General features: G+C 46.7%; 1 protein-coding gene across 1 annotated transcript in view; it reads left to right on the forward strand.

The window, feature by feature from the left end:
- The first annotated feature begins 1618 nt into the window (after positions 1-1618).
- ZNF652 (zinc finger protein 652) overlaps positions 1619-13250 on the forward strand; it is a 95515-nt gene continuing 83883 nt past the window's right edge. The window contains exon 1 of the mRNA XM_073607814.1: positions 1619-1843. The gene's annotated coding sequence lies outside the window, so the exon portion shown is untranslated. The remainder of the gene's footprint in view (positions 1844-13250) is intronic.

Below are 13250 nucleotides of genomic sequence, written 5' to 3' on the forward strand. Positions count from 1 at the left end.
GATGGGGACTGTGGTCCGCCATTTAGTGATGCCTGATATACCTTCCTGACACCTATATGAATCTGCTGCAAGTTGTGCCCTTTGCTGCATGCTGGAGACACAACATTTCTAAGGAATTCCAGGGATTATCTCTTAAAGTAGAACTCCAGACAAAAATAAGATAAAAAAAATAATAGCCCAATAAAAGATATAATAAAAAAGCAGCTTTTATTGCTCTCCCCCTGCAGTGCTCTTTTTTCTCACAACAAGAAGCCTTCGGTCTGATGGACAGGGTCATTCAACCTACTTCCTCTGAGCACAGACTGTGATTGGACAGTGAAAGAAGAAGCAGCACAAGAATGAGTTCAATTCTTTCTCCTCCTCTCAGCGTACTGCTGATTTATTTTCCAATGGATCTTCCCCGATAAGAATAATTGATCAGTAGTCAGTTATTCAATCGATTGATCAATATGCCACAAAAGGAAGTAGAGTTGATCAATAGTTGAAAGATACGATCGTATGTGATTGATCACTTCTCTCTTCCCACCAGGCAACCTCATAATCCAATCGATCAAAGATGATCCAAATATGAATATAAATAATTATGACAATCAGTTTGATCAAATCTGATCCAAACCAAGTGCAAATCGAAGGGAAGCTATGCCTATTTGATTGTTTTCCGGTTCTACTATACAATCATATCTTCTAACAATTAATCAGAATCCGCTTCCTTGAGTCAATCATCGATCAGTTATTCTAATTGGGGAAGATCAAACGGAAAAGAGATAAATCATTTATCAAAGTGTGTATGGCCACCATTAGACTTGATTTAGATCAGATTTGAGTCGATCGGCCAGGATGGAATATTATTAATCATTCAGCAGCACCAAGATAGTTTGTTCATGAAAAGGGTCGTATTTCAATCGATCAGATTATGAGATTACATGAGGAAACAGAGATGCGATCCATAATGTACGACAATAAATTACAATCACAATCCTCTTCCCTGTGTGTCGTATCAATTTAATGGGTTATCGACTAAAGATCAATTGTTCATATTGGAGGAGATCGATTGGAAAAGCAGTTGATCGTTTATTGAAGTGTGTTGAATACATATCTGGAATAAATGTTATTTTTGTTTATCCACATTTGCCTGGAGTATAAAGAAAAAAATTAAATAGCCATCCCTGGTCAGATCCCCAGCCAATCAGACATCGCCCCTTTAAATCAGAGGTCTGCACAATAAAGGTTACAAGGGTACTGCTGTGTCACCGGCGAAGCCCCGCCTACAAATGTCAGCCCTTCTATCTTTTGGTTATCCGGCCGCCATTTTGTTGAAGCCCTACAAATAACGCGGGCCAATATAACTCACAAAATAATAAAAAACATACAGAAACAAAACACGCAAGACAAATGGAAGAGTAAAAGATAGAGTACCGACAATGAATTACTATTTTTTCAAAACACATTTTCCCAGGGGAGCCTGGCGGCTATGACACGCTAGGTTGTAGCGGTTCGCGCACGCGTGGTAGGGTGAAGAGCTCGAATGCCCACTGCGCATGTGCCAAGTCAAACGCGGGCACGCGCTAACTCGCCGCGCGCATGCGCTCTGTCAGTCCTTAGCTCCCTTTCCCCCTGCCCGCCGAAACGCGCATGCGTGCAAACGCTCGTCGAGTGCCGAGCCAAGGCAGGCGCGCGCCCCCCCATAGCACGGAGCGGGCAGCGGCCACGTAGCTGCGCGGCGCCGGGAGCGCGCACGGAGGGGGGCGCTCGGTCTAGTGACGTGAGCGGCGGAGGAGGAGGAGGCCGAGGACAGGAAGGAAGCTTACCGGGAGCCATGGACCGAGACACCCCGGGAGGGAGGGTAAGAGAAGGGAAGCGCGGGCCTGGTGTGTGGAGGGAGCAGGCTGAGGCCTGTGGAGGGAGGGGAAGCCTGCACTGGGAGCCAGGCCTCTGGGGCTGACTAGGCCGCACTAAGGAGATCCATACTGACTGATATACATGGACTCCCCTCCACTGGAGGCCGGCCGGGCCCTGACCGGGGAAGGCTCCTCATTGGGGCCTAGGGAGGGGCAATACATTCTATAGACTGGGGCTGTCCTCCACATCTTCTGATTGTCTCATCCACCCATTGGAATACATTCAACTGCACCCACAGACACAACTTTATTCAGCTGTGCATGGAGCAGAGAAGGGTTACACCCCTCCCGGCCAGGTGATTAGAACTTCCTGGAGGACATTTCCCTTCACTTCCTGTCCCAGAGACACAACAGGAAGTTGGAGGAAAGCCCCCAAAGTCGGGGGAATCCCTGTCTAAGGGGAGGGGGGGGGGCACATGAGATGCTCGGACTGATGTGAAGCGATGAACGTATTTCTGATCACTATTAATGTTGGACCCGGGAAGTGCGGAAATTTACAGAAAACGGCGCTGGGAATAAAAAGTACGAAATGGCAAGAAAAAAAAAAAAAGGAGTAGGGGGAAGGACCTCAAAAGAGAAATTACTAAATGTGACCCCAAGATTATATTCTATGTAAAAATACTTCATTGGGACGACATAGTATAGTGTTGTGATCGCATGTAGTACCCACTTTCTCTTATTTTATTTCACGTACTTCTATATCGCTGCATGAGGCAAAAAGGAAGTTCTGGACAGCCGCACTCCGGAATATAGCCTTTATTAGTAAAAAGTCCAAGAGGTATAAGCCACAGTAAAAAAAAATGGGGCTGACGCATTTCACACTTAACAGTGCTTAGTCAAGCTACAACTAAGCACTAAGTGTGAAACGCGTCAGCCCCATTTTTTTTTACTGTGGCTTATACCTCTTGGACTTTTTACTAATAAAGGCTATATTCCGGAGTGCGGCTGTCCAGAACTTCCTTTTTGCCCCATGTTGCTATATGCTTAGCCGGCCCCTGGTGTTCCAGTTCCGAGGAGAGTTCTATATCCTCATTTCCACCTGGAGCGGTGATCCCTTCCCCCACTTATATATTGCTGCCGATGTACACAGCGCATTCCATATACATTGACATTCTCTTTTGGGGTCCTTTCCACCTAGTTCTGATAGGGTGTTGTTATGCAATCATTTATTTGGTATCCCCCTTTGTTTTCAGTGTCCTGTGATGACACGCATTATATCTAGGTATGAAATAGGTCGGTCTCATATGGGTGGTAAAAACGGGCCGCGGTTTTATCGTCCGCCCCCCCTTCCCCCACCACCACATTTTTCCCCAGCTGTCCAAATAAGTTGTAAAAGAACAGTCAGATGGGGCTGTACGAATGCCGAGGCTGCGATGCTTGGTGGTCACGGTATTTTTAACTCGGGGTGCAGATTTTGCCAATCGGCTCTGTTTGTCAGACTTGCCCATTGAGTTCAATGGGGCCGGGCTGCCACTGCGTGCAACACACACAATTGTAGTGCGCCATTGAAGTGTTACTAAACCCACAACAGTAAAATCGGTCTGTATATGCAGTAAAGCATGCTTGTTATACTCACTGTGGAACCTAAGGGGTTAATCCTCCGCATTGTGTAAAAAGGCTGTTTGATCCTGTCTTCTCTGATCCTCCCCTTCTACTGTCCCCAATCCATCTCCTGATGTAACAGAACCTTGGGTGCATTCTGCACATGCTCAGTTTGGTGTGTATTGCTAAAGTTTTTTTTTTTTTTTTTCCTGGGTTGGGTGCATGTGATCAGCACAGGGCCAATCAGCACTGTCCAGACAGAGGGTCAGGGGTGCTGCAGCCTTATAGGACAGTCAGAGGAGAATGAAAACTCCTCCTACAAGCTTTAACCAGACACTGATAGAAGTCACAAGACTACTATGTACTGCTGATGAGACAAGAGAAGTTTATATTTACTAAAATAATCACATTTCCCTGTTCTGTGTACTGTGGGAGACCAAATATAGTGAATGCAGTGTCCTGGGTTTAGTAACATTTTAAAGACAATTATTTTTATTTTTAACAAACACGTTGTACTTACCTGCTCTGTGCAATGGTTTTGCACAGAGCATCACAAACCCCTTTTTCTCGGGCCCCCCCCCGTCGGCTCTCCTGTCCCTTTCCTTCTGTCAAGTGCCCCCAGAGCAAGCTGCTTGCAATGAGGGCATCCAAACAGGCGCACTCCCAGTCCGCTGCTCTGTGTGTCTATTCACACACACATGCTTGGCCCTGCCCCCTCTCTTCTTATTGGTTGTGATTGACAGCAGTGGGAGCCAATGGCTCCTCCTGATGCTGTCTCAGCCAATGTGGAGGGAAAGTCCCGAGAGAGCTAAGATTGTCGTACACACCGCTGGATTGTGATGGGGGTCAGCTAAGTCATTGGACGGGGGGGGGGGGGGGACTGCAGCACAGACAAGGTTTTTTACCTTCATGCATAGAATAGATAACCTTGAGCCTTTAGAACCACTTTTAAAGGATAAGTTCACCTTTCTGAACATGTTACCTGTTACACTCATATTTAGAGTGCAACATGGTCAGCATCCACCACCTCACTCCAGGATCCCCCTCCAGCAGGCTGGGGATCTTTTCCCCACATCCATTGTCACAATTTGAAAACAGAGCAGGCCATGCAGGACTCCACCCATACAGCCACATCATTTATTCAGAGTTCTTTGAATGAACTAATACTACTGTCAGCCATTGTAGCGGATGGCTTGTAGCTCATAATGAACTGCTAGGGATCTGATGAGCTCTCTCCTAGTATCGGAGGTACAGACAGACAGCTATACTGATAGTCTGCAGGAGCCGGACATTGCACCTGTGATCTGCTTATCACATTTGCAATGCTTTACAGGTTCCTTAGAAAAAAAATAATCCTTGCAAATTTAAATTTTTTATTTTTAAAGGTGAACTGATCCTTTAAATCAGGCAGTGAGGAGGCGATATTACACCTCCTCGCTGCCTGTCAAATGCCCTCTGAAAAGCGCTGTGACTGGAAGGAGAGATCCTGAGATCAGTACAGCGGGGATTTCTGCAGATCCTGACCTGGAGTGAAGAGCAGATGTCGGGCTCCCGGGGTTAGCAGTGTGCAGGCGCTGATCCAAGAAGAACTTGTCCGGGTGACAGGAGAGTGTCACGACATATAGGTAATGCTGTCCTACCAGAATGAAGCCTCCCCTCTGCAATGGTCAGCTTCTCAGGCTCTCTACTTAAAGAGGAGCTCCAGGCTTTGTCAGAAAAAAAATAAGTCAGCAGCTACAAATACTGTAGCTGCTGACTTTTAATATACGGACACTTACCTGTTCACAGATCTGTGGTGTCTTCACCCGAGATGATTTTTTCAATCAGCTCTCGGGTGCTGCCGCTGCCATTAGGGGTGAGGGAAACTGGTAGTGAAGCCTTACTGCGCTTTGTGAATGGCCTGGCGGAAGAGGTAGGAGGAGGGCGGCGAACGTCCGGATGGCTTTGCCGCAGTGAAGTCAACCCGGAAGTGGGAGCATGTACCCATCAAAATCAGGTACCATGGCCCCCCTCAAAAGGTGTCAAATGTGACAGCGGAGGGGGAGAGGAGGCGGAAAATAAGCAGAGCTTCCCCTTTTGGGTGGAGCTCCGCTTTAAAGTTCTTGCAACTCTCCACACAGACATCTGAGTGTGTCTTCCCCAGTGAGGAATTCTTAAAGCGGTAGTAAACCCGCTGGCTTTTTTTTTTTCCTACACCTGCAAGGGAAAAGGCATAATGAGCTAGTATGCACCGCATACTAGCTCATTATGAGATACTTACCTTAGAACGAGGCACCGGCATCTCACCCGGTCCACGCCGAGGGAGCTGACATTTTCCGGGTATCGCGGCTCCGGCGCTATGAGTGGCCGGAGCCGCGATGTCGACTTCTGTCCGGTAAGCTCCGGAGTTTGCCGGGCTGTCAGGCGAGAATCCCCTGTGCGCATGCGCCGATGCAGTCAGCAGGTCATTGCGAGGGGAATATCTCCTAAAACATACAGGTTTAGGAGATATTTTTTTTACCTACAGGTAAGCCTTATTATAGGCTTACCTGTAGGTAAAAGTTAAAAAAAAAAAGGTACACAACCACTTTAATGGTATTAGTGACAGCCCCATGTATCACTGCATTGCATTTTCGCACATTCCAAACTGTATCGTGCCACAGCAAGCAGCATGCAGTTAGGTGAAGCGTTATTTAAGGAACTGAAGGCAGCAAATACTCAGCTTTGCTCTAATGGTGCCTGTCCCTTGCCGGCATAGCATCTTGTGCATACCAGTTTTCAGCCGCCTTCAATGGCTGGTGTGGATTGACGTCACTCCTGCGCATGCACAGGTGGCTGCTATTCCAGCACACACGGGTAAGCTGAGCTTTTACAAGGATCAGTTTTCATTTATGTAAAACCTTCATTCCAATAGGAAAAAAACTGTTGCTGTAACTGCAGCGTGAGCGGGAGTTTGGTTTCAATATGAAAGGCTTCATTTAGATTTGCAGTTGGTGGGGGTGGCAAAAATGCACAGTTGAGCCACACTTTTGCTGCCCACCAACCACCCTCCCCCCTACTTAAAGCCGGGGTCCACCTATCTATTCTTTTTTTTTTTTTGGAGTTCATTCACAAACTTTTCTTCTCATGATTATCTACTCACATGTTCTGTGTAATAAGCCCGCCTGTGTCCGATTTCGTTGTAAAGAATAACTTATAAAATTCACTGAAGGCGGTTTCCATCTTCATTGTGGGCATTTGAAGCCCACAAGCATGTATTTCCTGGATGCGGTGAATGCTGTGCTCCCAGCATTCACAGAGATGTTGTGATGATGCTGTTGCACAATGCATGCTGGGAAGCCTGAGACTAGCTCCCAGGGGACTGTGGGAGGTCTGGGAGAGGCTAGAAACACACCTACTCCCATGGGAGGAAAACCAGGAAGTGCTAAGAAGATTAGAAAAAAAAGGTAATTACGGCGATTTAAATTTTTTTACACAGCATGTCAGCATCTAGGCAAGGAAGAGAATGCATAGAGATAATGTTCAAAATTTGGGTGGAACCCCGCTTTAAGCTGCAATAGCCAACAGACAGGGATGTTTACATGCCGCAGCCTCGATGCTTCGCTTTTAGCAGTTCACCCGACATGTAGCGATTGACAGGCAGCAGATCACAAGGTGAAAACAGAAGGGGAAAAAAGCCTAAAAAAAGAAAACGAATGCAGTCACCATGTCTCAGTATTGGTAAGCTGCAATATATTACATTTTTGGTTTTAGGTTGATTACGGCTTTAACTATTTGGTACAATTTTTACCTTCGCACTTGCAGTTTACACGTTTTCAATGCTGCTGGCTTCTGCTCTCTTAGTGCTGCTTCCCTGAATGTCTGGTCTTCACAGGAGAAAGTTAGCAGTGGACAGTGCAGTTTGGAGAAGGGAGGAGCAGAGGAGTGCCTTGTCACCTTAGGCTAGAGACTGATGTTTCTATTGATGCACACAATGTAGGAGAAGCAATTCTAGTCCCTTCATGTAAGGGTGACTCCATAGTGAGTTACTGGCTGGATCAGCAGAGGAAAAAGACAAAAAAAAATAAAATAAATTAAAACGAATGCAGCCTACACATCTGATTGGTAATCTGCAATGTATTATGTTTCTGTTTTTGAGTGTAATACTGCTTTAACAGTGGACAGTGCAGCCTCCAGGCAGTAAATGATTGGATGTGTCCTGAGGAGCGCCTGGTACAAACGTTTATCTCACTTGAAGGCCTTTTTGGAACATTTAATGGTTCAGAGGCAGAGCATGAAATTCTTCCAACATGTTTTTTGGGGGAAAAGTCTCCCCCGTTCTTTGGTGTTTGAACAGTCAGTGTTAATAAAATCATGATTGAGTGCACTAAGGGACTGGTGTTAAAGTGATTGTAAAGTCTCGTTTTTTTTTTCCCCAATATAAGTAACAAACATGTTATACTTATCTGCTCTGTTGCAGTGGATTTGCAGGGAACAGCTCCTCTTCTTGGGTCCCTCTTCGGTGCTCCTGGCCCCTCTCTCCTGTTCAGTGCCCCCACAGCAAGCGGCTTGTTATGGGGGCACCCAAGCTTAGTCACAGCTCCCTGTGTCCATTCAGACAGAACCACTGGCCCCGCCCCCCTTTCCACTGATTGGCCAGCTGACTTTGACAGCAGCGGATGCCAGTGGCGCCGCTACAGTGTCTCAGCCAATCAGCAAGGAGACTCTCGGTCGGCTGACACACTCTTGGTCATCGCTGGACACACAGAAGGCTTTTTTTATCTTGATGAATAGAATGCATTAAAATTAAAAACCTTCTGCCTTTACAACCACTTTAAGGCTTTATAAAAATGAAGGTGTCCTGACGGCACTAAAGGTAGATAAAGGAGGTGGCACCCTAAGACAGGAAGTGTGTTATTGGCGGGATCACCAGGTGAAAATACAGGGGAGCTAACTGATGCAGCCACCACATCTAAGGGCTGGTAAGCTGCAGTATATTACATTTTTTCTTTTGGATTTGAATATATTTTAAGGCTAGGTTCATATACCTGTGGGTGAGGAATGCATGCTAAATCAAACTCATGACTGCACCTTAGCAGGCGTGTGGGTGTGTCATTCATTTTTAAAGGATAAGTTCATCTTTCGGAACATATTACACCCATATGCACACCCCCAATTCCCCGATCGAATAGCTAGCGGGGATCTTCTGCAGCCACTCTCCCCGCCCCTCCTCCGTCTCTTCCCTTGCCCATTCACAGAACCCTTTGATTTCTATCAACTCATTCATAAAATCCAAATCTTTCTGTGAATGGTCAGGGGAGAGGAGGAGGGGGCAGGCAGAGTGACTGCTGTGTAGGAGATCCGTATCCCTTCTCTTGGAGCCCCTGGAGTATAGTGGAAGCTAATCTGTCAGCCCTCAGTGAGCAAAATAGAGGGAATCCGGGAGGTAGCATACACCTCCTTGCACTTAACTCCCTATTTGCCAGCAATTTTTAAATGCTTATTTTTTCCAGAGGTCCTCCAAGCGGTTCTTCTGCCTTTTTTTTAAAAAAAAGGAAGCAGCTACGAATAAGGCTCATCTGAACCATTTCTTCTCCAATCTTTGGGTACCGGCATAATAACTGTGGGCAGCCAGTTGTGATTCCTTGTGGCCTCACAGCTGACTGCCCACTGTGCATGCACGAGCCGCCCTGTGCATTGTGAATGGTCCCGCAGCCTTCTGGAACCTGGCATATGTTTCAGAAGGTTAGGGGGGTTTTGGCTTCCTTTTTTTTTTTTTTTTTTTTTTCACCTCTAAACACAAAATGACACTTAATTTAAGTTTATGCACCAAAGCTGCATTGACAAACTCCGGAATAGTAGCATGCCTGTTTTCCGTCAGATTAGGTGACCCATTAGAATTGGTAACAGAAGTGACGTTAAGTGGCCACCATCTTGCTACACCCTGCACTCGTCCACAGTAAGGATACAGTGAGAAGGGGGCAAGCGGACATCTTGTTACACCCACCGGAGTTTTGCATTTCACAGTTATTTTTAACAGTAAGCGCAGCTTATAAGGTCAAATACAGTATTTAGAAACTGTTTAGATGTTGAATTTTAAAAACACGCTGCTCTCACAGGTTTGGTAATCACATCTGCTTTTATAATTCAATATGTAAACAGTCCGATGGATTTCCAAATACTTTATTTCATGTTATAGGCTCTTTTTAATGTTCAAAATAACTGTGAAATGTAAAACTCCGGTGGGTGTAACAAGATGTCTGCTTTCCCCCTTCTCGGTGTACCCTTATTGTGGAGGAATGTGGGGTGTAGCAAGATGGCAGCGATGGAACGGCACTTCGGTTACCAATTCTGATGGGTCACCATATCTGACGGAACACTTGCATTCACTGCACATTGTGGTATGAATGGAGCACAAAGAAAACAGTTTTCTATGTTTCCTAGCAGTGATCTGTGGTATTCTTATGCAGAACAATGCAGGTCACAGCTTACAGTGTGAAGAAGCCCTTAGATAGTTGTACCTGGAACAGGTGTCCTTTGTGAAAGGTTTACTTACCTCTTGTTTGGGGACACCTCTGTTTCCTGCTAAGGCCTCATTCACACAGGCGTACTATATCATACACCCTTGTAGGGCGTGTTTACCTGCATGGGGAGGCACAGGAGTTCCAGGCAGTCCTATTGATGCCAATTGAGATGCAGCAGCTCCATGAACACTGCCGATGCTTGTTTCAATCTGACATCCGCATGGGTGCGGGTACATGTGCACTTGTTACCCCCCCATGTGAATGGAGCCTATCAGTGGTCACCAGTACAAATAGAGTAGTAAATTTCCCCATTGGGAACACACACCAGTAAAAAACTTGACAGAAGGGCATTTATTTTTTCTTTTCTTGCCCTTCCATTGAAAAAAAACAATCCCACGTTCCCCCTCTGCAAATGCATACTTGCCAAGATCCACAGCCTTCATACAGCGTTACAAGTCTGCACAGTAGAGCCTCATGAAAGTCTGTAGGGCTTGTCTCCTGACCAGGATGACAATGCTGCCATGTATGCAGCGGCAGTACTGTACCTGAAGATGCACCCTCTTGCTGCTAGGGAGTGAACAGCAGAAATAGACATGAAGGCTTGCCTGTGTTCTGCTGGGTAAGGCAGTGCATCATGTGACTGTCAGTAGTCCTGGATGGAGGTTGTGTCTCATAGCTATTGTGCACAGGCACACATTCTCACAGAGAGTCATGGGCATGGGACTTTCCTAAACAAGGGTTCTAGGTAAGGGGGGAAAAGCAGTTCATAAAAAGCTGGTTTGGGGGTTTATGGTGTGTTTCACGACTCGAGGTTTATAGTACGGTAAAGCGGAGTTCCTCCCAAAAGTGGAACTTCCGCTTTAAGCACTCCTCTCCCCCTTACATGCCACATTAGGCACGTCTTTTTTTTTTTTTTTTCGGGTGGGGGGGGGGTGGTACCTAGTTTTGACAGGTACCCAGCCTCCCACTTCACTGCCTAGGCGACTCCTCCTCTCCGCCTCCCTCCCTGCAAACTTCTGGGACCCGTCATAGGTCCCAGAAGATTGCCCGGCCACTGAGAAGGCACAGCGCGAATCGCGCATGCGCAGTGCACACCCGGCTGTAAAGCCGGAAGCTGTCAGAGCTAGGTGCCCACACTTTCAATGCCATGGAGAGAAGAGGGAGAGGAGCGAGCCTTCAGGCGGCCACATCGCTGGACCGTGGGACAGGTGAGTGTGTGTTTAAGTCAGCAGCTACACTTTTTGTAAAAACAAGTAGAACTCCGCTTTAAAGACCTGGTCACACTGTGCAGTCACTGATGATTTTCTGCAACTGATCAATGCCAGTTCCACAGGGGCAAAACAATTAGTTTTTCTGTAACATCATTCTCATAACTGCGGAGTGATGTGTGCAGTGGAAAAATGCAGACATGCTGCATTTTTCTGCTGCACTGCCGGTCACCCCAACAAAGTGTACTACAGAGACTTAAGTGGAGTGTTAAGCTGGCCATAGACAGGGCTGAAATGCAACCAACCTCCCCTATTTTTTTGCCCTGCTTACCTGATGGTGGTATCTGGACATTCCAGATACTTGCCCATCCAGTGAATCCAGCGTTGACCTGCTGAGATAATCTCATGCCCGGCCACAGCTCTGTCCCTTGCAGCCATGTTTTCTCTGAATGTTATCGAGAGGCTCGACAGCTCTTCTAGGTTCGGTGAGCCTCTCAATGATGCGCCGATAGGCCCGCCCCTCCCCTTGTTCGTCAATGAAAGCCTTTGCCCCTTACTATATGTGCCATACATAGCCCAGGAGGCACAGTGGGCAGCGTGCATATCATTCGCCTAAGCTGAGTGACGTGCAAGGGGAGGCAGGATGGACTTGACATAAAAAATAAAAAAAATATGATGCCCTATTCCAGCAGAGGAAAGGAGGAGGGGTGGAGAGACGGAATCGTCGTCGGGAGGGCGAAGATCTGTTTTAAAGTATCTTTGTTACTTTAAAAAAAAAAAAAAATTATACTTGCCTGCTCTGTGTAATGGTTTTGAACAGAGCAGTCCCGATCCTCCTCTTCTCAGGTCCCCCGTCGGCGCTCCTGACCCCCTGCCGAGTGCCCGCAGAGCAAGCAGCTTGCAATTGGGGTATCCGAGCAGACTCGCTTCCTAGCTGCGGCTCTGCGCGTCTATTCACACACACAGCCATGGCTCGTCCCTGCTCCCTCGCTCTCCTGATTTGCTCAGTGGCTGTGATTGCCCGCAGAGGAAGCCAATGGCTCTTTTAGCCAATGAGGAGGCAGAGTCCCTGGGGAGCCGAGGTACTCGTGCATTTTGCTAGATCGCGATGGGCTTCAGGTAAGTATTGGGTGCTGCTGCACAGAGAAGGTGTTTTGCCTTAATGCATAGAATGCCTTTACATTTTGCCTTTACAACCTATTTAATAAAACAGATTCCTCTATCCACAAAAAGAGTTGGATGTAGGAGAGTCCCCCACCCCTCCTCCCCCCTCCTCCAATGTAACAATCCACACGCTGATGAGAATTCAGCCGGTTGATCCGTCTGTATGGTCAGCTTTACTGTGTTCATTCTCAATAAAGTTACAGAAAGAAAATGTCAATATGCAATGTGCTGAAACAGCACATCACACCACCCAGCAAAATGGACACCAACCTGAACACTAAAATGTGATTTATGACAGAATTTGGTTTTATGTAACCCTGAGAAAATCATAGAATTTGTACTGTTCAACCCGCGCTTTCCAAATTGTATGCTGAGATTGTATTGTACACGGCCAGCTTTACACAGAACAAAAGGGGGATTTGTTGGTACTTTTCTCCTTTAAAAGCTGGCTTTGTGGCTGTCATACGGTTCTAATTGCTTTTGTACTTTGTGGCACTGACCTGAGACAATATTTTTACCAGGAATTCTGACTTTTTAAGGTGTTGTTCAAAGTTAGTGACTCGGCTTACCTTAAAGCACTGGTTCTCATCTCCTGTCCTCAGGACCCGCTAACAGGCCAGATTTTTAGTATTACCAGCAAATGATATCAGCTGTGATGTATTTCAGTTATCTTGCAAACCTGGCCTGTTAGTAGGTCCTGAGGACAGGAGTTGACAACCACTGCCTTAAAGGATCATTGCAACCCAAGAATGTAAAGGATGAGCATTCTCCCTGTGTCTCACAACCTTGTCTGCCCAGTGCGGACTGCTCTCTCTCGCTCTGTCACTACAGCCCAGCTGCTGTTGACAAGGGGGAGCACACTGCGCATGCACAGTTGTGGGAGAGGGAGAGTGCACGTTCCTTAGATGTTTGGGGTGTGCCTAAAGCTGGACATACATTATACAGTTTTCTTCAAT

Source organism: Aquarana catesbeiana, linkage group LG12, assembly GCF_042186555.1.
Source record: "Aquarana catesbeiana isolate 2022-GZ linkage group LG12, ASM4218655v1, whole genome shotgun sequence".
NCBI classification, from domain to species: Eukaryota; Metazoa; Chordata; class Amphibia; order Anura; family Ranidae; genus Aquarana; species Aquarana catesbeiana.